Source organism: Oncorhynchus kisutch, linkage group LG4, assembly GCF_002021735.2.
Source record: "Oncorhynchus kisutch isolate 150728-3 linkage group LG4, Okis_V2, whole genome shotgun sequence".
Classification (NCBI taxonomy): Eukaryota; Metazoa; Chordata; class Actinopteri; order Salmoniformes; family Salmonidae; genus Oncorhynchus; species Oncorhynchus kisutch.
Window position 1 is genome coordinate 23,843,823 of NC_034177.2, and position 25,197 is coordinate 23,869,019.

At 42.9% G+C, this 25,197-nt stretch overlaps 1 protein-coding gene across 1 annotated transcript in view; it reads left to right on the forward strand.

The window, feature by feature from the left end:
- Positions 1-878: 878 nt before the first annotated feature.
- Positions 879-25,197, forward strand: part of LOC109888630 (sphingomyelin phosphodiesterase 3-like) — a 48,571-nt gene continuing 24,252 nt past the window's right edge. The window contains exon 1 of the mRNA XM_020479792.2: positions 879-1,023. The gene's annotated coding sequence lies outside the window, so the exon portion shown is untranslated. The remainder of the gene's footprint in view (positions 1,024-25,197) is intronic.

Consider the following 25,197-nt stretch of genomic DNA (forward strand, 5'->3'; position numbering starts at 1 on the left):
ATGTTACCATTCAAGTAGAAGCTTAGCTAACAGCTTACCTGGTCTCCCAGATCTGTTTGTGCTACCTTGCCACTTCTGCCAACGACCATGTGAATTAGCAACGCATCACAACACAGATCTGTGACCACTGGCTATCATTGTTTCCTACACTGTGTGCTACGAGCTATGTCACTTACCTGCCTGTTGCTGGTAGCCTACAAAAACTTCTCTGTTATGATAACCATGGAAACACTGTATTAACCTGTGCTTTCTGGGAATTGAAGTCTAATATATTTTACACAGCAAATAATATGGTAAAAGATCGAACTAGAATCCCACTGAGAAGTGTCATGCTAGATTGAAGATGCGGTTTTTGAACCGTACATGTTTTACTGGGTTGTCATGGGATCAGATAATAATGTAGTCATGCAATAATAATGTAGTCATGCAACCTCACGTTTGCATTTTTTCTTAATTAAAATAGCAAATGTATAAATGCAATATATATTGCCTCATTCAAAACAACTGGGAACGGGGAGCTCGGAAAACTCCGACTCCCGACATCAGTGCGTTCAAGTCAACTGGGAGAAAATGTTTTGGACGGTCATCCACCTCGGAATTCTATGTCGGAAACTCGGGCATCTTTCTAGAGCGCCGACTTTCCAACCAGAAGATCATTGACCTATTTTTTTGGGAGTTCCTAGTTTTCTTGAAAGCACCATATCACAAAACCAAATTTCCCCAACAAGCACCAAAGTGATCGTCATGAGAAGTAACAAGGTTTGTCTCTTTGCCTTGCCATTGGCTGTGGTCGTTTTGAAAAGGGTGTGGCATCGAGCCTATGAGCGATGACGTCAATGGAGCTGTTCATGGAGTGGTGGTGCTGGAAGGAACCTCACGTAGTCCAACAGCTTCTGCGGGCAAGAAGTGGACTGTACCGTGGATTTCAGAGCATCAGAGGTTATTACCACGGTTCATATGGGAAGAATACCGAAGCGAAATAGGGTTCCACCTGTTTGAATAAATCTGCGGGATCTGAAAGAAGTGAGTAGCTATGCTAGATCGCATGGTTTGCAAGGGATCATTAAAGGGTTGGGTTTAATGAGGATGTTGCGTTTTTTTAGCATCTTGAGAACGTTGCTCATATGAATTATCAACCGTTCACAAACGGTCCTGATTGGTTAGGTTACCTCCAGACTGTAATAGCTTTATGAGTGCTTTTTGTAGCATATTTATTATGCCGCGTCTTTCACCTCAATGCCTACAACATGGGATGATTTGACTGTATTTGCATGAAACCCAAAGATCGAATCTTCAAGGCAGATTGTGTGTGTGTGTGTGCGTGTGTGTGTGTGTGTGTGTGTGTGTGTGTGTGTGTGTGTGTGTGTGTGTGTGTGTGTGTGTGTGTGTGTGTGTGTGTGTGTGTGTGTGTGTGTGTGTGTGTGTGTGTGTGCGTGTATGTGTTAGTGAGTAAGTGTGTGAGAGAGAGAGAGAGAGAGAGAGAGAGAGAGAGAGAGCGAGAGAGAGAGCGAGAGCGAGAGAGCGAGGTTGTTCTTTTACACAGGCCAGTCTAGTAAATCAAACCCATGGAAACAAATATTTTATATGCGCGCACCGTTTCCTATAGCCTAGCTTACATCTATCTCTCTCTTCTACATGGCTGAGGGGAGGGCTGCCTCAACATTGCAAAATACGCTATCAGACACGTTTTGTTTCAGGCGGCTAGGAAAAGTCACTTGGATCGAGTTTGAAAAATGTACCCTTTAATAATACGTCATAATAACAGCTTGCAAGTAATTATTAGGCCTAGATATCACCATTGTTTGCACAGAATTGCAGCCTATTGAAATAGGCTAGTTTTGTTGACTGGACATGACTACTGATTTAGCCCCTATGTTGCAGATTCAGTGGAAACACGATCTTTGATTTCGGGATGGTGATCTTATTCCAATGATAGGCGTGGCACAGCTGCGGCTGACCTGGTGAAAAAGCAACGTGGTCTCAGGGCAATTCGTATTATTCTGTAAATGTTTTTACATTTACAATTTCGGTCATTTAGCAGAGGTTATTTCCAGAGTGACTTACATTTTCATACTTTCTTTGTCATACATAAAGCTGTGACAGGCCATTTAGTGTGATATATTACGTTAGGTTACATTATGAATGAAAAAGCAGTTAAACAATATCATACGAATTATAGCATGTATAGTATCATAGTATCAGCATGGCCGTACAATAGCGTACAAACTGGATGAATTTATGTTGGCGGTTAGAAGAACTAATGACAAAGGTTAGGATAATTTATGTAAAAGGTTAGGGGAACTAAAATGACAAAGGTTACGATAATGTATGTAGTTAGGTGAAATGGGTTCCTTTTAGAATAAGGGTTAGGGGAAGGGTTAGCTAAAATGCAACAGCTGTCCCCGACACACCTTGAACACGCAACCTTTGGATTCCTAGATGCTATGGAAAGTAACTAGACCATTAATAGGTATCATTCGTCTTGAAGGTGTTCAGAAATACGTAAAGTATGTTTTGTATGGCTCTGAGGCCAGGTTGGAAAAAGAGTCGGGCAATAAAACTCTTGCTCTCTCACTCTTTCTTTCTCTGCCTCTCTTCTTGAGGATAGACGCTCAAAGCTGAGTTAAAGCTGACAGGACTAGGGAGGGAGCATGATGATGCTGGTAGCTGACACGTGTGTTCTGTAATTAAAAGACAACCTGCAACTCCTAAATGCTTGGCTACAATAGGAAGGGGTTGTGTGCTGACTGTCATAAGTGTGTGTTTAGCGTAGCCTATTCTCCTTGTGCAAGGTGAAAGTGCCTCAGAAATAGGCTTACACAAACACCTAACCCCAAAAAGGTAGTCAGACTGTACCCTGCCAACATGTGTTCTTAGCCACAAGGGCCCCAAGTTTAAAGCCAACATGGGTTAAAGAATGGTTTTAAGATGTGGGCCCCAAATAGGATAACCACTTAGGACCCACAACGTTTTGTCCATGTTGGCCCCACATGTGGTTGCTATGTTTAGCTTTATGTGGGCTTTATGTTGGGCTTATTAAGGGACCTCAGTGGGCAAATGTCTAATAACTAGGGTTGCAAAGGTTCAGAAACTTTCCGGTAAATTTTCCGTATTTTCCCAGGAATTTTCCATGGGAAGTTAAGCTCTGGAATTTGGGGAATTTAACTGGAATTCATCAAGAATGTTAGCTTATAACAGTGAACCTTTTTTGTGGGATACACATAAGACAATTCTAGGTCTTGTGGGATAGCTTGGTTAAACTATCCCCAGTTCAATGGAATTGCAACCCTCTGCATGCAGTGTATTCTTCCATCACATGTGCAGTGCACTCTTCCATCACATGTACAGCTGATTCTCAAGATCCCACACACTAATGAGATGCTATTGAGCCCACATTACTACACTGTCTGAGCCAAGGACTACATGCTTTCTGGTAAGTTATGATTACAATACCTGGTGGGGTGAAAATATTTTATATAACATACATTATTTTTTGTTAACTAGTAAATAGTAGCCTACAGGAAAGTGTATTTTAATCCTTTCTAACTTGTTAACAATTTCTGCTTGTTAGTTTTTGCTACCATGTGGGTTAGAGCTTGATTGAGCCTGCTAACTGAGGAGTGTTAATTCACCTGTTTCCATACATGTTTCATTTTAAATCATTTATCTTACAAAGGAGTTGTTTAATCTAACTTATTAACTATTTATCTATACATGGTATTGTCTTTTCGTTTTCTTTTACAATTTTTTTTCTAATCTTTAAAAGGAAAATGCCACGGGCACTATCTGATGTGTGGAGACATTTCACTGCAGCTAATGTAGAAGGAAACGCTGTGTACATTTGAAAATACTGTGCCAAATCATATGTGAAGAATGCAACAAAGAAGCAGAATCATCTGGCCAAGTGCATAACGTTCCATCAGCACTCACAACAAGTAACCTCTGACAAAAGTCACTCTACTTCTATTCGAGGTGACAATGATGCATCAGACAGCTTATCAATAGCAACAGCTCATCGTCCTCCTGGAATCAGAAGTTTGTTTGACTCAATGGAGGAACGTAGTCAGAGAAATACTGCTGAATGTCTTGCCCGAGCTGTGTATGCAACTGGTTCACCTCTGATGCTCACAGACAATGTGTATTGCAAAAGATTTCTGAATGTTCTTTGCCCAGCATACACCCCTCCAACCATACATGCTTTATCTACTAATTTGCTGGTTGCAGAGTTCAACAGAGTTAAAGTGAAGGTCATGCAAATCATAGAGAAAGCAGACTGTTTTGCAATCATCTCTGATGGGTGATCGAATGTTTGTGGGCAAGGAATAATTAACTACATTATCTCCACCCCTCAACCAGTATTCTACAAGAGCACAGAAACAAGGGACAACATACACACCGGTCTCTACATTGCAGATGAGCTGAAGGCAGTCATCAATGACGTTGGACCACAGAAAGTATTTGCACTGGTGTCAGACAATACTGCGAACATGAAGGTTTCTTGGTCTAAAGTGGAGGAGTCCTACCCTCACATCACACCCATTGGCTGTGCTGCTCATGCATTGAATCTGCTCCTCAAGGACATCATGGAACTGAAAACAATGGATACACTCTACAAGAGAGCCAAGGAAATGGTTATGTATGTGAAGGGTCATCAAGTTATAGCAGCAATCTACCTCACCAAGCGAAGTGAGAAAATAAGAGCACCACATTGAAGCTGCCCAGCAACACCCATTGGGATGGTGTCGTCATCATATTTGACAGTCTCCTGGAGGAGAAGGAGTCTCTCCAAGAAATGGCCATATCACAGTCTGCTGATATGGACAGCCCCATCAAGAGGATCCTCCTGGATTATGTATTTTGGGAGAGAGTGGTAAGCAGCCTGAAACTCCTGGAACCTATAGCAGTAGCCATTGCACAGATTGAGGGAGACAATGCCATCCTGTCTGATGTTCAGACTCTGATTGCAGATGTAAGAGAATAAATCCATACTGCCCTGCCCACTTCACTGTTGCTCCAAACTGCAGTTCTGAAATACATTAAAAAAAACGTGAAGACTTCTGCCTGAAGCCCATACACGCCACAGCGTACATTTTGGACCCCAAGTATGCTGGCAAGAGCATCCTGTCTGGTGCAGAGATCAACAAGGCATATGGTGTCATCACTGCCGTGTCTCGCCACCTTGGCCTGGATGAGGGCAAGGTTCTTGGCAGTCTGGCGAAGTACACTTCCAAGCGCTTTGGGATGGAGATGCAATATGGCAGTCGTGCCAACATATCTCATAAGCCACCTGGTGGAAGGGACTTTGTGGATCTGAGGATCTTTCCCCTGTTGCCTTCATCATCCTCCAAATCCCACCAACATCAGCCGCATCAGAGCGCAACTGGTCCTTGTTTGGGAACACACACACCAAAGCACGCAACAGGCTGACCAATACAAGGGTTGAAAAATTGGTGGCCATCCGGGCAAATTTGAGGATTTTTGAGCCTAGCAATGAGCCATCCTCAACAAGGTTGGAACATGACAGGGAAGATGAGGCCTCAGAGTCGATGGGGATCATTCAATATTCTCTTTCTTTTGTTGTTCAGTGAAATCATCCCATGTGAAGAGTCAACTCATTTAATTAAAGTTAAATTCTTAACTAAATTGTTTTTTATTTAAAAATTTGCAATTCTGTTTATGATAAGGTAAAGGGTTTATGTTTCTGTCTCCATATGATATGGTAAATATATCCAATGCAAAAAAACATCTACATTTAAATGGTATTAATATTAATTTACTTATATTTATGTTAGTTCCCATATATTCCTGTTAATTCCTACAGAAAGATTCCACCTCTGAATATTCCCCAAAATGTGCAACCCTAGTTTTTGTCTTATAACCCATATGGGTGTCACGTTCTGACCTTTATTTCCTTTGTTTTGTCTTTATTTAGTATGGTCAGGGCGTGAGTTGGGGTGGGCAGTCTATGTGTGTTTTTCTATGTTGGGGTTTTGAGTTCAACCTAGTATGGTTCTCAATCAGAGGCAGGTGTCGTTAGTTGTCTCTGATTGAGAATCATACTTAGGTAGTCTGGGTTTCACTTTTGAGTGGTGGGTGTTTGTTTTCCGTGTTTGTCGCCACACGGTACTGTTTCGTTTTTTTTCATTTCACGTTTATTGTTTTGTAGTGTTCACTTTATGTCTTTAAATAAATGTTATGGACACTTACCAAGCTGCGCATTGGTCCTCCGATCCTTCTCGCTTCTCCTCCTCAGAAGAGGATGAGGAATGCCGTTACAATGGGCCCTAGGTTATAGCCCAGGTGTGTTAAAGAATGATTAACACTTGGCCCCACATGTAGGATAACCGCAAGGTGCACACAAGGTTTGGCCCTCAGCATCCACATTGGCCCCACATGTAGGATAACCACAAGGTGCACACAAGGTTTGGCCCTCAGCATCCACATTGGCCCCACATGTAGGATAACCACAAGGTGCACACAAGGTTTGGCCCTCAGCATCCACATTGGCCCCACATGTAGGATAACCACAAGGTGCACACAGGGTTTGGCCCTCAGCATCCACATTGGCCCCACATGTAGGATAACCACAAGGTGCACACAAGGTTTGGCCCTCAGCATCCACATTGGCCCCACATGTAGGATAACCACAAGGTGCACACAAGGTTTGGCCCTCAGCATCCACATTGGCCCCACATGTAGGATAACCACAAGGTGCACACAAGGTTTGGCCCTCAGCATCCACATTGGCCCCACATGTAGGATAACCACAAGGTGCACACAAGGTTTGGCCCTCAGCATCCACATTGGCCCCACATGTAGGATAACCACAAGGTGCACACAAGGTTTGGCCCTCAGCATCCACATTGGCCCCACATGTAGGATAACCACAAGGTGCACACAAGGTTTGGCCCTCAACATCCACATTGGCCCCACATGTAGGATAACCACAAGGTGCACACAAGGTTTGGCCCTCAGCATTCACATTGGCCCCACATGTAGGATAACCACAAGGTGCACACAAGGTTTGGCCCTCAGCATCCACATTGGCCCCACATGTTGTTTTCATGTTGGGTTTGATGTGGTTTAAGGTTGGGCTTCATATGTTGCCCTAATGGTTTACCTAAATGGGTTACATCTGGGTAAAGGATGGGTGTGTAGTGAGATGACAATAGGTGATTTCAGTTGGGCTGACCACCTGAAACAAACCTAAGTTTGTTCTCAGTCTCCATGCAAGCCCTAGAGGCTGCTGCCAAAGCAAGCTTTCTTAAGAGATTTAAGAGAATTAATAAATGTTTATTTATAGCACATGGTCAGATCAAATGCAATGCAGGAACTCTGATTAAAAGGATAGTTCATTCAAATTACAAATGTAGACATGGTTTCCACACACTGTAAACAATTTAAAAAATGTGCATGCCAGCAGTGAAGTTCTCAAGATAGAGGACTTTCAGTACAGCAGTGTTCTCCAATCCTGGTCCCAAAGGGGTGCATATTTTTGTTTTTGCCCTAGCACTCACATACCTTATTCAATTCAAAGGCTTGATGATGAGTTGCTTAGTGGAATCAAGTGTGTGAGCATTAGGAAAAAAACTAAACAAGTGGACCACTTTGAGTCCCCAGGACCATAAGTGGGAAACACTGCAGTGCAGAGAGAAAATAGTGAGGCTGATGCAAATTATATGCATTTATCATTTTGCTAATTTGCATATAATTTGCATCACCATCATCATCATCACACTTTTTGCTCTGTACTGAAAGTGCTCTATCTTGAAAACTTGATGGCTAAAAAGCACCATTTTGGGGATTGCATTAACAGTGGACTAATGAAGAACATACTACAATACTTTGTTTTTGTAAAACATCCCTTTCAGAATACCTACCACTCCATTCAGGAAAGCTGTGGGTTACTTTTACTCCATCGCCTCCATATCCTGGACAGTATTCATAGTGTAATCAGACCCCTTGTGTAGTGCTGCTGTTGCCATGTTACCATTGTCAGGTCCTGACTCTTCTTCATCCATTTCTGAGTCCATCTGCACATCAGAAATCTTATCTGCCCTTTTAAGTTTGATTTGGGCCTGTTCATAGATAGCTGTGAAAATAAAACATCATTAAGCATTTAGGATACTGATCTACCCCAGCATCCTGCGGTCGATTCTTCACTGTAGACGTTGAGACTGTAGACGTTGATACCCCTCCCTCTATAAAAATAAAGAAATACATAAAAAAAAGTAAAAATCCAAATAGCTTCACAAATCTTAATTGTAAAGGTTTTAAACACTCTTTCCCATGCTTGTTCAATGAACCATAAACAATTAATGAACATGCACCTGTGGAACGGTCGTTAAGACACTAACAGCTTACAGACGGTAGGCAATTCTCGTCACAGTTATGAAAACTTAGGACACTAAAAGAGGCCTTTCTACTGACTCTGAAAAACACCAAAATAAAGATGCCTAGGGTCCCTGCTCATCTGCGTGAACGTGCCTTAGGCATGCTGCAAGGAGGCATGAGGACTGCAGATGTGGCAAGACTTAATAAATTGCAATGTCCGTACTGTGAGACGCCAAAGACAGCGCTACAGGGAGACAGGACGGACAGCTGATCGTCCTCGCAGTGGCAGACCACATGTAACAACACCTGCACAAGATTGGTACATCCGAACCTCACACCTGCGGGACAGGTACAGGATGGAAACAACAGCTGCCCGAGTTACACCAGGAATGCACAATTCCTTCATCCGTGCTCAGACTTCAAGGTTTCAAGTTCAAACCCCCGAGCTGACAAGGTACAAATCTGTCGTTCTGCCCCTGAACAGGCAGTTAACCCAGTTAAATAAAGGTTAAATTAAATTAAAAGACTGTCCGCAATAGGCTGAGAGAGGCTGGACTGAGGGCTTGTAGGCCTGTTGTAAGGCAGGTCCTCACCAGACATCACCGGCAGCCTCGTTACCTATGGGCACAAACCCACCATCGCTGGACCAGACAGGACTGGCAAAAAGTGGTCTTCACTGACGAGTCGCGGTTTTGTCTCACCAAGGGTGAGGGTCGGATTTGCGTTTATCGTCGAAGGAATGAGCCTGTACTCAGGAGCGGGATCGATTTGGAGGTGGAGGGTCCGTCATGGTCTGGGGGCAGTGTGTCACAGCATCATCGGACTGAGCTTGTTGTCATTGCAGGCAATCTCAACGCTGTGCGTTACAGGGAAGACATCCTCCTCCCTCATGTGGTACCCTTCCTGCAGGCTCATCCTGACATGACCCTCCAGCATGACAATGCCACTAGCCATACTGCTCGTTCTGTGCGTGAGTTCCTGCAAGAGAGGAATGTCAGTGTTCTGCGATGGCCAACGAAGAGCCCGGATCTCAATCGCATTGAGCACGTCTGAGACCTGTTGGATTGGAGGGAACTTGCAGGTGCCTTGGAGGAAGAGTGGGGTAACATCTCACAGCAAGAACTGGCAAATCTGGTGCAGACCATGAGGAGGAGATGCACTGCAGTACTTAATGCAGCTGGTGGCCACACCAGGTACTGACTGTTACTTTACATTTTGACCCCCCCCTTTGCTCAGGGACACATTATTCAATTTCTGTTAGTCACATGTCTATGGAACTTGTTCAGTTTATGTCTCAGTTGTTGAATCTTGTTATGTTCATACAAATATTTACACATGTTAAGCTGAAAATAAACGCAGTTGACAGTTGGGAAGACGTTGTTGTTGACACCCACATAACCACACAACACAACTATGTATAGTTTTCTTATTGCAGGACTTTGTCAGTCTAGCTATGTCACGACTTCTGCCGAAGGTAGCTCCTCTCCCTGTTCGGGTGGCGCTCGGCGCTCGGCGTTGCCGGTCTACTTGCCATCACCGATCCCTTTTTCCTTTTCTGTTTGTTTTGTCTTTGTTTCTTTTTCACACCTGGTTTAATTTGCGTTAATTTCTGTGTGTATAATTGTCACCTGTTGCCTGCCTAAGTTTGTGCGGGATTAGTCTTTTATGGTGATGTGCTCGGTTAGATTATACTGTTATTTGTTTTCATGGATTCTTAAGTGTATGAGTGTCGGAACTTTGTGTTAGTCAGTGTTAGTCAGTTAGTTGTGTTAGTCAGTACCGCTTACTGGTCGAATCACTCAATAGATTTCCAGCTCGATTTCCAGCTCCTGTTGTCTTGCCTGGACATACAGTTCCTTCAGAAAGTATTCATACCCCTTGACTTATTCAATATTTTGTTGTGTTACTGCCTGAATTAAAATGGACTAAATAGATGTTTTTCTCACCCCATAATGACAAAGTGAAAACATGTTTTTAGAAATATTTGCACGCTTATTGAAAATGAAATACAGAAATATCTCATTTACTTAAGAATTCACACCCCTGATTCAATACTTTGTAGAAGCACCTTTAGCATCGATTACAACTGTGAGTCTTTCTGGATTGTGCAACATTTGCACATTATTCCTTTCAAAATTCTTTAAGCGCTGTCAAATTGGTTGTTGACCATTACTTGACAACTATTTCAGGTGTTGCTATAGATTTTCAAGTAGATTTAAGTCAAAACTGTAACTCAGCCACTCAGGAACCGTCACGGTCTTCTTGTTAAGCAGCAGTGTAGATTTGTCCTTGTGTTTTAGCTTATTGTTGAAAGGTGAAAGGTGAATTAATCTCCCAGTGTCTGGTGGCAAGCACACTGAACCTGGTTTTCCTCTAGGATTTTGCTTGTGCTTAGCTCCGTTTCTTTTTATCCTGAAAAACTCCCTAGTATTTAATAATTACAAGCATACCCATAACATAATGCAGCCACCACTATGCTTGAAAATATGGTGAATGATATTCAGTAATGTGTTGTATTGGATTTGCCCTAAACGTAACACTTTGTATTCAGGACAAAAAGTAAACTACTTTTCCACATTGTTAGCAATATTACTTTAGTGCCTTGTTGCAAACAGGGTGCATATTTTTGAAGATTTGTATTCTGTACAGGCTTCCTTCTTTTCACTCTTTCAATTAGGTTAATATTGTGGAGTAACTATATTGTTGTTGATCCTGAGCGGTGTCCTTCCTCTCTGGTAACTGAGTTAGGAAGAACGCCTGTATCTTTGAATTTACTGGCTGTATTGATGCACCATCCAAAGTGTAATTAAAAACTTCACCATGCTCAAAGGGATATTCAATGTCTGTTTTTTTTATTTTACCTGTCTACCAATAGGTGCCCTTCTTTGCAAAGCATTGGAAATCCTCCCTGGTTTCAGCTTTTCATTTTTTATTCATTTGTAGAAATTTCGAAAAAAACATAATTCCACTTCCACAAAAATCTCAATTTAATCCATTTTAAATTCAGGCTGTAACACAACAGAATGGGGGGAAGTCAAGGGGTGTGAATACTTTCTGTAGGCACTGTATACAATTCCAATGTTTAGTGCCTGAATTTGAAATTCAGTCATGTGCCCCTCCCTCCTCAAAATATTGAATGCACATGCACCCTTCAAAAGATGTGTGACAGCACCCACTAGCTAGTCTGAGTACCAGTCTCTTTAGCTAACATTCCACTCCTTGCCACTCCTTGTAAAGGCCACATTTCTTTGTCACATGACATGGAGAACAGGGAGTGGATTAACTAAAAGACTAGTACCCAGGCTACCCACTGGTGTCTGTTTAGGCAAAAACAATGTTGAATGGATTTGAATCTGCTAGTTCACTTAGCATATTGGCTGTTTAGGTTTTTTAAAAATGGTTCTTGAATGGATTTGAATATTCCAGGTCATTCAGCATATTTGCTGAGGAATTTCACAAGCATAATATAATATGGTTTTCTCATTCCTGCCCCAGATGGTATGCCCAACTGTGTCCCATAGACAATCCCTGACAATACAATATTTACATCAGAAAGCCCACTTACAACCCATTTCAAACAGTTCTTTGCCTGTTTGTGACCCAAATGGTTTACCCGATTGGGTCCCAGTCATTATTCCTGAACAAATAACACCAGATTGCTCACTTTTAACCCATAAAAAATTATTCAGGGCCCATTTAGGACCCACACTATAACCCCATATGGGTACCAGCTAAGATAACCATTTTGTCCTTGCCCAGTTGAAACCCATGAAGTCCATATAAAACCCAGGTGTGGCCCACCTGGATATGTTGGCTGGGTATAGGACAGGATTTGTCTGTGATGTGCATATGTATTAGTCCTACAGAGGCATTATTACAGCACAGATGGCCAAATGTGATATATGTGTAAAATAAAATACAGGCCCATATCTATTCAATATTAAAAGTAGAAATAGGTCAAGCTGAGTGGGTCCGGTGATGACAGAAAAACATGAATGTTCAATGTCACTGTCATATTTCTATACAATAGTCTTCATTACATAGGTATTTTGCCTGGTTTTTGTCTGTGCTGCTCTGGATGGGGTGCATGGAGCCCTTAAGTGCTATCAAGTGTGAGGCTGAATACATTGTCACAATTCGGTACAACTAAATGCTCTATCGTTGGGAGTGAAAAATAAGGTTCGTAGAGAATTGTGTATGCTGCCAAGCAGTCGATTTTCTCAGCAAGAGGCTGCACTCAGTAATCAAAGGCATTGTCTAACGAATACTTTTAGTAAAAGAGCAGCGATACGACATTGGCCCAAGTGTGAACCTCTACCGTCGTGGCACCAAAGGTTGTGACTGAACACAATGAGAGGGTGGGGCTCTCTGCCATTCTAGACCTACACAGCTTTAACTTTTTATGACACTGAGCAAGTTGACAAGATTCTCTCTCCCTTTTTCTATCTTCCTATCTGTAGGCCTACTTCCTACCTTCTCCCTTTCATCTAGTACATTCTGAAAATCTGTCTATTTTTTAACATCATCTCTCCATCACTTTCTCAATTCTTCTCTTTCATACAACCCTGTCCCTCTCTGTCTGTCTATACCATCTCCCTTTCCTTGCCATCTGTCTGTTTCCATTCATAGTGCCTGGGCTGGTTGTCTGCCAGCATGGCCAGTGGTGTGTAGCCTGGTGGTCCTGTGGGTGTGTTATTATACAAAGTGTGGTGGTCCAAAACACAGCAAAGCTGGCTCAATTTAATCTAACCCATGCCACAGTATTGCCATAGCAAACTAAATCACATAAATAGATCATGTAAAAATGCTTGGAAGAAACACTCCTCTCATTGCCTCCACTTTTCAGCGTAAGACATGTTAGCTCGGACAAGCAAATGCAAAAAATATTTTTCAGTTAGATTTGATTGAATACTGAGGTAGAATTCTTTATTGATCCAAGTAGTTACACAATCTCCAAACCTCACTTGAAACACTTACACGGAACCCAAATCGGCTGCACGCGTGTGCCTTCGTGCACCTTCGTGCGCCTTCGTGCGCCATCGTGCGCCTTCGTGCGCGTTCGTGTGCCTTGGTGCGCCATCGTGCATAAATGTATTTTGTCCCCCTACACCAAACGTGATCATGACAAGTAGCTTAAAATATCAAAATAAACTCTGAATCAATTACGTTAATTTGGGAACAGGTCGAAAAGCATTAAACATTTATGGAAATGTAGCTAGTTAGCTTTCGCTTGCTAGCTAATTTGTCCTATTTAGCTAGCTTGCTGTTACTAGCTCATTTCTCCTGGGATATAAACATTGAGTTGTTATTTTACCGGAAATGCACAAGGTCCTCTACTCCGACAATTAATCCACACACTAAACGGTCAACCGAATCGTTTCTAGTCATCTCTCCCCCTTCTAGGCTTTTTCATCTTTGAACTTATATGGTGATTGGCATCTAAACTTTCATAGTATTACTACACCGACCGGCAACACAGTTTGTCTTTCAATCACCCACGTGGGTATAACCGATGAAGAGATGGCACATGGGTACCTGCTTCTATAAACCAATGAGGAGATGGGAGAGGCAGGACTTGCAGCGCAGGCTGCGTCAGAAATAGAAAGGAGTTCTATTTTAGCCCTTGGCAACGCAGACGCTCGTTGGCGCGCGTGAGCAGTGTGGGTGCAATAATTTAATTTAACATAGATTTCTACATTTATTTTGCAACGCACGCGACGCAAGCGGTGTGGTCAGCATATTAGGCCTAACAAAAGACATAGGATTTACTGAAGTTCTTCTATTAGCTGCACATGACCCCTCTGATTCTATGGCATTTAGAAAAGACTACAGACATCTCAGACGTCATTCAGAGTGAGCGCTCAAAGCACACACAGGGAAGGAACAACAGCTTACACATTGGAGTTCAATTGATGATCACAGACAGTATATAAGATGTGTGCTCTAAAATTGTATTTCTTCAGATTAAGTCAAAAACAATTGTTCATAGTTAAAAGCTTATAGGGATTTGAAATGTAAGGCCTGAGCTCAGAGAGTTGGAACATCGGGCAGAAGTGTAGTGTATGTGTGGAAAATGTCCTGTCATGTCAGTAAGGAAGAATCCATTCAGAAATATTTAGGGGTTATGGACTTGGGGATGTTAGAGGTCAGTTTCTGTGTAACTTGGTTCTTACTGTATTCAGAAGGATTTTTTTTAATGGTTTTGCTGGAGGATTTTCATTTGCTAAAAATATTTGTGTTTTCGCTATGTGCACATGTGCATGTGTGTGTGACCACCAGCCCTCAACTAGTCCTGTCTGACTTTGCCGTCCACTCGTCCATGCACTCAGCCATCCACACTGCCAGGATTGATCCATGCCATCCTCGTGCCATCCTCATACCATCCTCTCTTCTACAAAGCCAGAGCAGAGCTGTGTCATTTGGTGCAGTATGCTGCCAGCTGCTGGTCTGTGTGAGTGTTTCATTATGTTGCTGTATGGTTGCTCTGGGTGGTGCTGTGGGCTTAGGAGGCACCCAGATGGTCTGGTGGAGAGAAGTTTCCTCCTCAAATCCTGGCTACAGCCTGATCACAGGGGGAGAAGTCAGTGTGGGACCTGGGTCTGGGTGGGGCTCCATCCATCCCAACACACCTCCACCCTGCCTAACCTATCAGATTGTCTTTCCTTACATAGAGATCACGCTCTGACCTCAAAAAGCTGGGTGGGCATGTCATCTGTGTTCTGTACATGCGTGTGTGTGGAGTGGTGGGGTGTCGTGTTAATTAGCCTACTACACTCTGTTGGCATGAACTGTGATTAGAGATGGGGTTTGCTGGGGCGGTGGGACACGTAGCAGACTGCCTGCGGTCTCAGATACACGCAGGCCTAGAGAGCGGCTGTACGAGGGCTGCTGTATTGCATGTAGGACATAGTAGTGCTCTCTGTGGAATGTGTTTACACGGTCCTTGAATGTTTATACGTTCTGATTGATGTACCATAGTGGAAAAGGTACAGACACTAAATGTCTCTCTCTCCATCTATCTCCCTCTTCTATCCTGTCTCTCTCTCCTCTCCTAGGGGGTCTAATCACCTTTGTTTGCTGTTGCCTGAACTTTGGGCAGTTTACGTGGCAACCTTCACTTCACACTTCAGTGATTAAGTGAACCTGTGATCTATCTCTGTCTGTTCTTTCTCTTTCTGTGTTTTTCACCTTTTGTCACTCCTCTCTATATCACTGTAACTGAGTAACTTGTTACCATTTCATCATTTGATGTGCTGATATGGCTATATCTCATTGCTAATGGGATCTTTCAAAAAATTGTAGTTCCTTCGAGTTGCAGTTGGTTTAGTTTGGAAAGACCATAGATATGGAAAGACGGTCTCTGTGTGCAGCTTTTTTGTGAAAGTCCTTTACAATGACTTACAGTACATCTACAATGCACTGGTTGAACAACCAGAAAATATCACACTCTCTCTCAAGTTCCACACCTACTGTATATGACATGGGGCATTTTAACTGTATTGCCTTCAAACCTGCAGGAATGGTTGCAAACGCCACAACATTTTTATTCAGAGGCAGGCTTTCTTTTCGAGGCGTGGCTGGCTTTTAGTCCAACACTGGCTTGCTTTCCACACAAATAAATATTTGTTCGATCGGTATTATGAATAGAAATGTATTTGTTTTCACTGTACGCAAGTTCCCAGACAGAAACAAACAGTTTTGACATTTCAGATCAGCTGTTTCTTTGTACATGACAAATATGGAACAAATCAATGCGACAACCAATCGATATATGTTTGTAGAAAACCAGGGCAGGGTTTGAACTAGGGACCACTCTCTATGCGTTTGTGTGTGTGTGTGTTGTGTGCGGAATTGCTATGTTACTGTAAAGAATGTGAGAATGCATGATGTCTGCCCATATGTCTGCCTGTGAAAGTATTTCAAGGGCAGGGGAGTAGGCTGCATGTTTACAGAAAGAGGACGCTGGAGTATTTTTTTGTGGTACAGTTTGGGCGTTGGGGTTAAAGAATGAGAATGATCTAATCAAATGTTAATTGTCGCATGCTTCATAAACAACAGGTGTAGACTAACAATGAAATGCTTACTTACAGGCCCTTCACAACAATGCAGAATACAATAAAACATGTAATAATAATATTATCAAAAACACAAGGAATCAATACACATTGAGCAATGATAACTTGGCTATATACATGGGGTAGCATTACCAAGTCAATGTGCAGGTGTGTGATGAAATTGAGGTAGATTTAAGCAATAAGGGGTGTGGTAAATGGCCAATATACCACGGGCTGTTCTTATGCACAACACAACACAGAGTGCCTGGATACAGCCCTTAGCCGTGGTATATTGGCCATATACCACAACCCACGAGGTGCCTTATTGCTATTATAGGCTGGTTACCAACATAAGCAGTAAAAATACATGTTTTGTCATACCCGTGGTATACGGTCTGATGTACCATAGTGTCAGCCAATCAGCATTTATGGCTCAAACCAACTCGTTTGTACATATATGTAGAGGTAAGGTGACTAGGCAACAGGATAGATAATAGACAGTAGCAGCAGTGTGTGTGTGGTGACAGTGTGCCTGTGTCTACATGTTATGTGTGAGTGAGTGTGTATGTAGGCTCTGGGGTGGGTCCAGCTGTGTGGCTGGGGGACGGGTCAAAGGTCAGGAGTCGGGACAGGGAGAGAGGGGAGGTCAGTGTGCAGTAGAGGCACAGCAGAATGTCTACGTAGCATGTAGTGTATGATGGCACATCAGCTCCTTCTTATTGATCCAGCATGATCTAGATTTGAAAGGATATTTAGGGCAGCTGCCCTGTGGCAGTATGAGCCCATATGGGCCACAGCCCAGAGGCATGCTGGGTAATTCTGAATCATCATTGTAATCCCCCGTGTGAGTACATGCCAAGCAAAAGAGGCCTCTTTATACATTGGCCAGCTGTAATACTCCACAGCCCTACTGTATGATATTCCAGGATTCACTCTCTCTTTTCCTCGCTTTCTCTCATGCATCCCTTTTTCTTCTTGGTAACCCTTTGTATGGTACATTTCTACTGTACACCTACTCAGTAACACTAACATTAGTTAACCAATTGCTGCATACAAATTGAGTCATTCTGGATTATTTTGGATTGTTTGTCTTTCTCACTTGCTAACACAAACATACACAAACATAGACCAAGGAAAACATGAGGAATGATTGTTCCTTACTAAGAAGCAGGTGGCAGGACGGGCTGATTGAGTTATAGTGATGATTTCATTGTGGTAATAGTGATGGCATTATCCATTTCCTCTAACAGTATTAAATCCCAAATTACACCCAGCCCAGAGCACACAGTCCTGTCTGTAATAGAAAGGGTGATGAATGAAAGAGGGGGAGAGAGGGTGGAGAAACTGAAAAAATGTAACAAATGACCCATTCTGACCCAGTCTTCTACCAGCATAAAGCAACAACTAGTGCTGCTTTGTCCAGACACAACTTAATCTGCCAATGGAAATCCAGCAGTAACAAAACACTAATAGACTGACCTTCATATACAGTGCCTTGCGAAAGTATTCGGCCCCCTTGAACTTTGCGACCTTTTGCCACATTTCAGGCTTCAAACATAAAGATATAAAACTGTATTTTTTTGTGAAGAATCAACAACAAGTGGGACACAATCATGAAGTGGAACGACATTTATTGGATATTTCAAACTTTTTTAACAAATCAAAAACTGAAAAATTGGGCGTGCAAAATTATTCAGCCCCCTTAAGTTAATACTTTGTAGCGCCACCTTTTGCTGCGATTACAGCTGTAAGTCGCTTGGGGTATGTCTCTATCAGTTTTGCACATCGAGAGACTGAAATGTTTTCCCATTCCTCCTTGCAAAACAGCTCGAGCTCAGTGAGGTTGGATGGAGAGCATTTGTGAACAGCAGTTTTCAGTTCTTTCCACAGATTCTTGATTGGATTCAGGTCTGGACTTTGACTTGGCCATTCTAACACCTGGATATGTTTATTTTTTAACCATTCCATTGTAGATTTTGCTTTATGTTTTGGTTCATTGTCTTGTTGGAAGACAAATCTCCGTCCCAGTCTCAGGTCTTTTGCAGACTCCATCAGGTTTTCTTCCAGAATGGTCCTGTATTTGGCTCCATCCATCTTCCCATCAATTTTAACCATCTTCCCTGTCCCTGCTGAAGAAAAGCAGGCCCAAACCATGATGCTGCCACCACCATGTTTGACAGTGGGGATGGTGTGTTCAGGGTGATGAGCTGTGCTGCTTTTACGCCAAACATAACGTTTTGCATTGTTGCCAAAACGTTCAATTTTGGTTTCATCTGACCAGAGCACCTTCTTCCACATGTTTGGTGTCTCCCAGGTGGCTTGTGGCAAACTTTAAACAACACTTTTTATGGATATCTTTAAGAAATGGCTTTCTTCTTGCCACTCTTCCATAAAGGCCAGATTTGTGCAATATACGACTGATTGTTTTCCTATGGACAGAGTCTCCCACCTCAGCTGTAGATCTCTGCAGTTCATCCAGAGTGATCATGGGCCTCTTGGCTGCATCTCTGATCAGTCTTCTCCTTGTATGAGCTGAAAGTTTAGAGGGACGGCCAGGTCTTGGTAGATTTGCAGTGGTCTGATACTCCTTCCATTTCAATATTATCGCTTGCACAGTGCTCCTTGGGATGTTTAAAGCTTGGGAAATCTTTTTGTATCCAAATCCGGCTTTAAACTTCTTCACAACAGTATCTCGGACCTGCCTGGTGTGTTCCTTGTTCTTCATGATGCTCTCTGCGCTTTTAACGGACCTCTGAGACTATCACAGTGCAGGTGCATTTATACGGAGACTTGATTACACACAGGTGGATTGTATTTATCATCATTAGTCATTTAGGTCGACATTGAATCATTCAGAGATCCTCACTGAACTTCTGGAGAGAGTTTGCTGCACTGAAAGTAAAGGGGCTGAATAATTTTGCACGCCCAATTTTTCAGTTTTTGATTTGTTAAAAAAGTTTGAAATATCCAATAAATGTCGTTCCACTTCATGATTGTGTCCCACTTGTTGTTGATTCTTCACAAAAAAATACAGTTTTATATCTTTATGTTTGAAGCCTGAAATGTGGCAAAAGGTCGCAAAGTTCAAGGGGGCCGAATACTTTCGCAAGGCACTGTAATACAATATTCAGAGCATTGGGCAAAATATTCTTATCTGACCAATATGCTTTCTGGCTTTGGAAAGGCATAATGATGGGTTGTCGAATGAGGCTTTCATATAACTGGGAGTGATTATTTTCAGTCCGCTTTTCACTTAGTGACTTAGTCAACTTAGTCTACTTAGTAGTAGCCAATCTTCTGACATTTAAAAATAAGAAATGCTTATTATGAGGGCAGACTAGACAGGGGTCTGTTACAGACAGCTAAGTAACTGCATTAGAGTGTACAGTATGTCTGTCTGTTGGGGTGTAGATTTGAATTACACTTGCATGCTCTACAGCTGTGCCTCAGGCTCAGGGTTATGTGACCAGGTGTGTGTGTTTGCCAGTGTGTGTACAATATTTATTGAGCTTTATGTATATTTACAGCAGTGTGTGTGTGTGTGTGTGTGTGTGTGTGTGTGTGTGTGTGTGTGTGTGTGTGTGTGTGTGTGTGTGTGTGTGTGTGTGTGTGTGTGTGTGTGTGTGTGTGTGTGTGTGTGTGTGTGTGTGATCCAGTGTGCAGTTGTGTTGTGTAAAGATTTAACACACGTTTGTGGTAGGAGAATTGGAGGTGGGCAACATTCACCACCAGACGCCGACAGGCTACGCTAGTGCAGTTCCTAGGTGCATGTGACTAGGTCACCATGACAACTGAAATCCCTTGAACATGCTCGGAGTGGCATCACTGGCTGGCTCTGGCAGACACTCCTGGTTTGGCTCAGCAGTAGAGGAAGGATGGGAGGCAACTTTCAAAGCTTACAGGAAAGAGAAAGAGATCCAGAGAAGTTCCTTCACTCTGAGAAGAGGGAAACAGCAACTCTCTCAGATCCTACTGGTCTATTTTAGTTCTATGCCCTGAACACAGACATTTGTTCAGCATATACAGTGCTGCCAGTGTCTCTGGTCATTACTCACAATGTAGCAGCAGCATACACTCATACACTTTCCACTATTCGGCACCATTAATAATGAAACAGAAGGAATCCACCACAGCCAACTGGATGGGCTACATCGGTCTCTGTGGTCACTGGATACTTAGCAGTATATCACTCATTAGTCCACTCTATCACATTTGGACACGAACAGCCACGCACACACACATGCACGCACACACAGACACACACACAGACACACACACAGGCACACACACAGGCACACGCAAACAAACACATTCACCCACTCATGGTAGCAGGTGCTTTGACGTTATCAGTATTGATCCAATGGAGAGGGACATTTGGTAAACAGATCCATGGGGAGTGGTTGAGGCAGGCACCCCAGTTGTTTGTCATGTTCATCCCCATTGTCTGGGAAGCAAACTGGTGAATCTCACTGAGATTGGTTTTGCCTCAGTTGAGTGTGTATGTTTTCAGGCAGGAAGGCCCCTTGGGTCCTTTATGAAAGATGGAAAAGATGATTATCAGAGTCATGTTTAACTCCAAAACAAACACATGGTTGGCTAGCTAGATGAAACAGATACCACCCTGCTCAGCAGGGGATACATCTTACACAACATTGGCCGGAGCCTCCTGTAAAATGGAAAGATACAGTATATTCCTAGATTCCCTCCAGTAAACAACAGATAAGAGTTGTTAGTCATGTAAAGACAGTGAAGAGCAGAGCTGACTGCTGAGCTGTCTACTCTGGCAATCAGACAGGAGGGCTCTCTCAGTGTCACTACCTAACAGAGGTCAGGGCACTGCTGTGTGTGTGTGTGTGTGTGTGTGTGTGTGTGTGTGTGTGTGTGTGTGTGTGTGTGTGTGTGTGTGTGTGTGTGTGTGTGTGTGCGAGCCTGCGGGCTTGTGCACATGCTATCTCTGTCTGTGTTTGTACGTGTGCGCATGTGCATGTGCATGCATGTGCATTTGCCCACATGAAAAAATACTACAGTTTACTATATAATACTAGAGTACTTACTATAGAATTATATAGAATTCTGTAGTAAACTGTAGTATACTGTAGAATATTATACTCCACACTGTAGTATTCCTCAATCATGTTTTATTCTTACTTTAGAATTGTGTAGTGTAGTGTAGAGTCCTATAGTAAATAGTACAGCATTATCCACCAAAACACTGTGCAGTAAATACTACAGTAATGTCAGCAAAAAGACTACAGCTTTTTAACTAAAGTAATACTACAGTATTTAATTTGCATATACCGTGCCTATTCCCCTCCTCCTTATCCCAAGTTGTGCTACCCATAAGGACAAACCTACATGCCAAGTATAGATCATTTGTTATGTTCCCTTTGGGTTATAGAAAAGAGCAGAAGCGCTGAACGATTCATCCAGACTCCAGTCTGATCTACCTACAGGTTATGGATAATTTGCTCTTTTAGTATCTGTTCAATAGGTTTCCTCAAGGAAAAAGACCCTACTTTTATGTCAAAGATAATAAAACAAAAACACTATAGTGAAATACTACAGTATACTACAGTCATGTCCGCAAAAACACTACAGTGAATCCTATACTATATAAATATCGTAATACTACAGTATTTTTTCATGTGGGTGTGTCTTGGTGTGTGGTCTTAGTGGCTGCAGAAGCCTTACTGGCTTGAGAAGTATTACTGTAAGCATTACTATAAACTGCAGGGTCAGGTAAAGTTTTCCATTTCATACTGTGCTCAATCTCTCTGACTATAGCATACTTCACGTTGTGTTCTGCCAAGCACAAGTAGTGTGTTCAGGCAGAGGTCATCACATTCAGTCCTGGTCTGGTCATACTGTAGGTACTGTAGGTGCAGCATTCTGCCATGTAGCACCAGGGATGGGCACAGCGGGCTACAGTGGTGCCCTGTCTTCCCTGTCAGCAGCAGTAGACCCAGCAGAGCAAACACATCAATAAAAGACAAGATTGTTTCTGACTGCAAAACTCCTCTCTGTGAGTGTTCTTCTGTTTTAGGTTGTGTCACTGTGTATTTATATCTCTGAGAAAACTACAGATGTAGGATCTTAATTTGAGCCAGTTTGCTACAGCAGGAAAACAATCCAGCAGCAACAGGAAATGTGAATTGTTTATGCGGGTTATAATAAATTGACATTTTTCATTGAGGCAAATAAAGTCTCAAATTTCAACGTGGAAATGACAAACTTTAGAAGCCTTTTTAAAACTCAAATACAAATACACATTTCCTACATCTGTAGTGTTTGTGTATGTGTGCTTTATGTTTGTGTATGTGCAAATATGTCTATGAAACTAAAAGTATGCATAGGAGAGGATATTATACCGTTCATACCAGTGGCTGTTGGTGCTGTTTAAGATTAGCGAGGGACAATTTGTTATGAGCCTGGCCTTTTTTCTATTACAGCAAATTGGATGACTGTCATTCATATTCCATTCACCCAGCTCAACATCGATAGGTTTAGGCTACTACATGATACAAAAAGTTGCCCTATACCCATCATGAGTTTTCTACAACCTAGCCTACGAATTAAACTTTATAACTTAGGTGCACAGGTCGAGAGACAAATTGGAGTAATCAAGGTGACAGTGACACATTCAGTACCGCCTTGCACACTCTTGCCTGCATCTAGCTGATCTGGATGTAATCATTAGTCCAAACAGTTGCAAAACGTTCTGTTCTAAAACAAAGGTTCCTATTGGACAAATTCAGGTAGGTCCATCCCCGTTTCATTCCGTTTGCTTCCATTTAAAGAAAACAGAATCAGCGGAATGAATACACCCATGATCACCCGCACACACAGTTAACTTTCACAGCAGCCACATACAGCATCGTCACTATGCACATTGTATAATTTATTCTTCAACTTTTGTAATGTTTCACTATTTGAATTGTTATGAAATTCACTGAGTAGGATGGTCCTCCTCTTCCTCCTCTGGTTCATACAGTTTATGCGATGTGGCACTGTGGTTTGCATGTCTGTGTATTTGTGGGTTAGATACAGAGATAGAGAGGATGATGGCATGTGTCAGCTCTTGCACAATGCAGTGATATTTTTTCTATCATCCACACTGTTGAGGATTATGATTAGTTGAGTCTGGATAAGACACAGGGTTACTATTTGATAAAACAACTGGTGTTTTACTCTCCATTTGATCCTGCCATCTGTCACCCACCCCTCCGATGCAGAGGTCAGGAGTCAATCTGCTGCTGTGGGGAATGGGCTCTAGGTTGAAGATGACAAGTTTAAGACAACATAATACTGTAATTCCATGTGGCAGCATTCGAAAGTAAAGAAATTAATTGGACCAGTGCTGTTGATAACTACTAGCGCCGTTGCTAACTTAGAATCCCGTTGTCTTAACCTTTGTCATCATCAACCTAGAATGGGCTGGGGAGATGGATGATGATGAGGACTGGAACCGGTTCTGCACTTTCTCTTCCTCTCCATCTTCCTCTGCTCTTCTTTTCACGATATCTCTCCTTTGCTTTCTCTCCATCTCTCCTCTGCACTTCTCTCTCTCTCTCCTCTGCACTTCTCTCTCTCTCTCCTCTGCACTTCTCTCTCTCTCTCCTCTGCACTTCTCTCTCGCTCTCCTCTGCACTTCTCTCTATCTCTCCTCTGCACTTCTCTCTATCTCTCCTCTGCACTTCTCTCTATCTCTCCTCTCTCTCTCTCCTCTCTATCTCTCCTCTCTCTCTCTCCTCTGCACTTCTCTCTCTCTCTCCTCTGCACTTCTCTCTCTCCTCTGCACTTCTCTCTCTCTCTCCTCTGCACTTCTCTCTCTCTCTCCTCTGCACTTCTCTCTCTCTCTCCTCTGCACTTCTCTCTCTCTCTCCTCTGCACTTCTCTCTATCTCTCCTCTGCACTTCTCTCTATCTCTCCTCTGCACTTCTCTCTATCTCTCCTCTCTCTCTCTCCTCTCTCTCTCTCCTCTGCACTTCTCTCTCTCTCTCCTCTGCACTTCTCTCTCTCTCTCCTCTGCACTTCTCTCTCTCTCTCCTCTGCACTTCTCTCTCTCTCTCCTCTGCACTTCTCTCTCTCTCTCCTCTGCACTTCTCTCTCTCTCTCCTCTGCACTTCTCTCTCTCTCTCCTCTGCACTTCTCTCTCTCTCTCCTCTGCACTTCTCTCTATCTCTCCTCTGCACTTCTCTCTCTCTCTCCTCTGCACTTCTCTCTCTCTCTCCTCTGCACTTCTCTCTCTCTCTCCTCTGCACTTCTCTCTATCTCTCCTCTGCACTTCTCTCTATCTCTCCTCTGCACTTCTCTCTATCTCTCCTCTGCACTTCTCTCTATCTCTCCTCTCTCTCTCTCCTCTGCACTTCTCTCTCTCTCTCCTCTGCACTCTCTCTCTCTCTCCTCTGCACTTCTCTCTCTCTCTCCTCTGCACTTCTCTCTCTCTCTCCTCTGCACTTCTCTCTCTCTCTCCTCTGCACCTTCTCTCTCTCTCTCCTCTGCACTTCTCTCTCTCTCTCCTCTGCACTTCTCTCTATCTCTCCTCTGCACTTCTCTCTATCTCTCCTCTCTCTCTCTCCTCTCTCTCTCTCCTCTGCACTTCTCTCTCTCTCTCCTCTGCACTTCTCTCTCTCTCTCCTCTGCACTTCTCTCTCTCTCTCCTCTGCACTTCTCTCTCTCTCTCCTCTGCACTTCTCTCTCTCTCTCCTCTGCACTTCTCTCTCTCTCCTCTGCACTTCTCTCTCTCTCCTCTGCACTTCTCTCTCTCTCTCCTCTGCACTTCTCTCTATCTCTCCTCTGCACTTCTCTC